The sequence below is a fragment of the Triticum urartu genome, chromosome 4 (genome assembly GCF_003073215.2).
Source record: "Triticum urartu cultivar G1812 chromosome 4, Tu2.1, whole genome shotgun sequence".
NCBI classification, from domain to species: Eukaryota; Viridiplantae; Streptophyta; class Magnoliopsida; order Poales; family Poaceae; genus Triticum; species Triticum urartu.
Window position 1 is genome coordinate 399156250 of NC_053025.1, and position 4853 is coordinate 399161102.

At 40.5% G+C, this 4853-nt stretch overlaps 1 long non-coding RNA gene across 11 annotated transcripts; it reads left to right on the forward strand.

Moving 5' to 3' along the window:
- Nucleotides 1-461: 461 nt before the first annotated feature.
- LOC125551781 lies at nucleotides 462-4636 on the forward strand. 11 transcript variants are annotated; one of them, XR_007303183.1, is made up of 7 exons: nucleotides 462-978; nucleotides 1132-1650; nucleotides 1770-1813; nucleotides 2068-2186; nucleotides 2579-2699; nucleotides 3570-3730; nucleotides 4293-4636. It is a non-coding gene; the product is annotated as an uncharacterized LOC125551781 (long non-coding RNA). The 11 variants fall into 11 exon arrangements; XR_007303181.1 differs by lacking the exon at nucleotides 1770-1813; XR_007303184.1 differs by lacking the exon at nucleotides 2068-2186 and having other exon boundaries at nucleotides 463-978.
- The last annotated feature ends 217 nt before the right edge of the window (nucleotides 4637-4853 follow it).

Genomic DNA, 4853 nt, shown 5'->3' on the forward strand with positions numbered 1-4853 from the left:
TGTCCATTAGCTTTATCGGGGACCGGAACGAGGCTCGTCCCGTCCGTTGCCGCTTCGCCTCGCTTCGACACGCGCCTAGACTAGCGATGCATGCAGCGCCATGTACACTACACTATGACACCACACTAGCGACATGCATCTGTTGGCATAAGTACACAAGGCCGACACTCTTTTTGTCTCAAACTATGCCGACACACCGATTGTCAGTGTTATGCAGGCTTTTTGACAGATTATGTGTCGGTAATGGCTCAATGACCACCGACGTAAAATGTGTCGGCATATACCATCTATACTGATACATTATGTGTCGGCAGTTCGCCTCGACAGAAAGAGTGTCCGCGTTTCTTAGACCTGGCCCATCAATTTCTATCCCCGCGCCAAGAACATCCAAAATATCAAGCGGCAAGAGCCCCTGCGCGGGCGAGGCCCAAAATCCAGATATTTTGTAAGCAAATCTCTTTTGTAAGTCGCTCCCCAACAACCCAAGCCCATTGTCCACCTCTCACGCCACACACAAACCTAACAAAAATCCCCGCCGCCGCCACCACCACCACCAGGCACCACCACCGTACTCTTGGCCGATATTGTCACGCCGCTGCCCCTCCCACCCCGGGTGACGCCTCCCGAAGCTCCCGTCCAGCTGCGCTTCCCCAGCCTAAGGTGCCGCCCGGCTGTCCACTAACCTAGCGGCGGCTGTCGCCCACTGGTTCCCTGGCATCGCCCCTAACCTGCCAGTTGATTTGCTCGCGCCGTCGCGTCCTCCGACCGTGATCTGCCTCGAGCCGCCACCTCCCCAGACCACAACCTACCTCGCGCCGCGACGGCCTCTAGCCACAACCTGCCTCCCGCCCCCACGACCTCCGAGGGGCCGCCCCACAGGCTGCAGCTTAGGAGACTCTCCGCTGTCCCTCTTCCACCACCGGCAACGTCTTCCCCACCCTCTCTGTCCTACCCTGTTTCCAAATTTGGTTTTTGCAGGTAAGGTTAGTTTCGTTTTTCCATCCAAAAGTGTGATTGCCCATTAGATCTATCTAGGTTGAACAAGTTTATGTCTAAACTGTCAAATTTGTTCATAGATTTTGTCTGCTTACTTCAAAACTGAAATGTGGCTTTTGCTTGCTGATAATTTAGGCTATGGTGTGGCTGTCTATTACTCAAGATGATTCCATATCATATCATCAACTTTAGGAACCTTATCTCAGCTGTCGTGGATTTCAGAACAGATCGTTGGCATTGTTGCTTCAAGGGACATGTATGTTGCCTGTCCTTTTGCCTACTGAGCACACAAAACAAATGTGTCTATAAATATATTTAAGTGAAACAACATGCTCCCATTTTTGGTCAATCGGTAGATCTGACTAATACATAATTACATATATTATTCAGTCATTTTTCATAATTTGAGTAAGCTGAAACTGATGGTCTCAGATGGTTTGTGTATTAACTTTGATAAGAACCTGCATCTACAAATACTGAGTAGAGGGTTGCCTTTTGTGCATGAATTTGTAGCAGGTGTGATCTCTTGCCTGTGCTCTCCACTTGTCCTCACTCCTTGGGCCTTCCCTTTGCTTATCACCATACATTTTATACAGAGCGGTGTCACGATGCATCTCCTCTGCCTAGATGATGGACAGAGGGCCTAAGCTCTAGGTGAGCTCCTCCACCAAGCAAGTGTTGTATATTGTACGATGTTCTGATTGTTAATGTCTGCAATCTAATGCCTTGCTCTGCATTTTAATTTTTAATCTCAACATTTCCAATTTTACCAGTTGGAGATTATTTGAATGATTCAGTTTTGGGGGAAGAAAGCGAGGTATAGTCGAGAATGTATAGTCTGCATTGTGTATAACTGAAATATGTGTAGCTTCCTAATATGAAAACATGCATGTTTACATATTTGTCTTTCTTTTAGCATTGCTGAATGAATGAAAACATTCACATGACCACACATGGCCCAAAGTTAAAACTAGGAATTGGGTTTTCATTTCCCTTAGATTTGCATTGCAAGAGATTACTAAAAATATTTTTTTTGTGATTCCTATGTATTTCTGGGTGTGCATCATTCAGGGCCGTCGAGAAGGGGGGCCAAAGTGGGCGACCACCCAGGACCCCCAATTCTAGGGGCCCCCAAATCGCTGTTATGTATCAGGATGAAAAAGGCCCAGCTTACCTGGATCATCCCTGATGTACGACATCACCGAAGCGTAGCCCAACTTCCTGTAGTTCCTACTCTGCTCCTATCAATGCATTTCTTTGATTGTTTCGGATAGAACTATTTTCAGGATAGTTGCTCATAAAATATTTCAAAGATAGTTGTCCATCCAAGTTTCAAGGTTCATCATTCTTTTGTTCTCATTTCTTGATAAGCCTAGAATTCATGTACTCATGCTTTTCAGTAGAACACGATGTTAGTTTATTGTTTTAGCAGTACCTTCAGTACTTTAAATTTCATAATTTATGTATTTATAAATTGTACGAAATAACAAATAATCAAGATATGGAATTAAGTGAAAGTATACTTTAGTTGTATTAGCTATATTATTGTAATGTTAGAGCCTCATTTTGCATTTCGTCCCAGGGCCTTGGCATCATTACAAGGAAGACAAGCTTTTCGACTCCATCTGTATGTGCCAGGAAAGGTGAATCTCAGAGATTTGTCTTGTAGACTGGTGGCATGATGCTACAACCAGTGTTCAAGGGTAAAACACATCCAACTCCCCTGCATGATTCGATTTCTTTTTCTATTGTTAGAGTATTGCTATCTGTTTAATATTCAGCTAAAAGTTCTGTTTTGGAGCTTTGATTCCATGCCTCAAACTAGTTCCAAGATAGGGATTTGACATAGTTTTACATGTAGACACAAACTTACTGTTTAACTGAAAGTGTCTTTATTTTTTAAAAAGGTTCCAAGTATTGTTCACACTACTAAGCCTTCACATTTTACTGATCTTTACACTGAGAAGTTGAGTGTAAAAAAAGTTGTGCTTGTTTTCTATATACTATATGCTGTATTTTTTTGTAACTTGTATACTCTATTCCTGCAACTCATCGGCCCCATTCTAAAAGATGGTACATGGATCCTAGACTTTGGTTATTAGTGAGTTCAGACATTTTTATACGAATCCATTTTGTGATATGATAGGCGATATCCTGACTTTGGTTTGCGTTCCAATAAGGTTATCTTTTTAACCAAACTGTTGCATAATTACTCCCTCTGTAAGGAAATATAAGATATTTTAGATCACTACTTTAGTAATCTATGATCTTATATTTCTTTATAGAGGGCGTACAATCTTTTCTGAGATTATTGGCTTTATTCTTTAGATCTTTTAGTAGAGAATAAATGCCTCCTTATATGCTTTATATTTCAGTTCTCATAGTGCAGAAAAAAGACCTGCATAGTTTTTATTGGAGAGGCCATGCAATCAAGTATTTGTTTACTTTCCTTTTAACCAAGCCAATATGTTGTACATCTTCTGTTTCTTAGACCTTTGGACTCAAAGACAACTCACAGATTTGAAAAATTCTACTATTTCTAAGATTGCTGAAACATATTAGTTCTTTTGCAGGGACATGGTAAAAAGTAGCAAATTCACGAGTTGATGGAAGATGTTATCGTGATCGCTCTTGTTCAGAACATGGTTGACACATTTTGTCATATGGAAGTTGATGTTTGCTTGGCTGCTTTGTACCTAGGATATTAGCAAGCAGAAGGGCAGAAACGTATATGGTATGCAAGTGGGATCGACCCCTCTAATTTTCTATTGAAGGCAACCATCTATCACTGTCTAATTTACCTAGCTGCCATGTATGAGGCGATGATTTTTGATCTTGTTAGGCAATATTCACACATCCAGAATTTATTAACATGAATTTTTGAAGTTACATGTTATGATAGCCACATAGTTGTACTAGAAAAGGAAAAAAATCAAATGATATTTCCTTGGAATAAAGGATAATGAGGGCAAAATGGCATGTTGTACTCTCAGTCTGTTTGTGATCACAATCACTGAGAATCTATTGTTCTTGCTTATACTAATGGATGTGAATATTAATACTAGGTCTGAATATATATACTAGGTCTGAATAGTTTAGTGGCCTGTAGATAGATTAACTGAGAGCATTTAGTACTTAAATGGACTACAGATGAATCAAGAACACATAGTAAATGTAGGCATGAATTTTTCTAGAGTTATGTGTGGATAATCCTAGAAACTACTCATTGTAGACAACTCACAAATTTGAAAAAAATCGTATTTCTATGATTCTCAAACATATGAGTTCTTTTTCAGGGTCAAATGGCAGAAAGTAATCCCACAAGATGATATATGATGTTCTGCTGATCACTTTTGTTCATAACATGGTCGACACATTTTCGTCATATGGAAGTTGATGTTGACTTGGTGATCAAAGACTTGGCCCCTTCCATACTACCCCCTCCCCCCTCCTAAAATAAGTGTCTTTGGGACGGAGGTAGTATTTTGTAGCAGTCAAGTGAAAGAACAATTGGTTTCTTAGGAACTTGATCATCATATTTTGTAACAGGCCACATCCTACATGTCAAACTTGTGTATTTCCTAAATGGTTGTAGATAACTTGAGTGAAGAAAATTAATGGATCTTCTATATATGTTGAATGAATGCATTGGCCAATGGTATCTTGTGATGAGTTGAATATTATGTATGGTGTACTTCACATGAATTGAATAATATGAAGTTAATTTTTGTATTAACACATGGTGCATTTCCATGTGTGCTGAAATGTAGTACCCTGGCAACAAGTGTGTCGGCATAAGTATTGGGTGTCACAGTCTGTTGGGATAACTCAGTGTCAGACGAACTGTCAGAATAGCT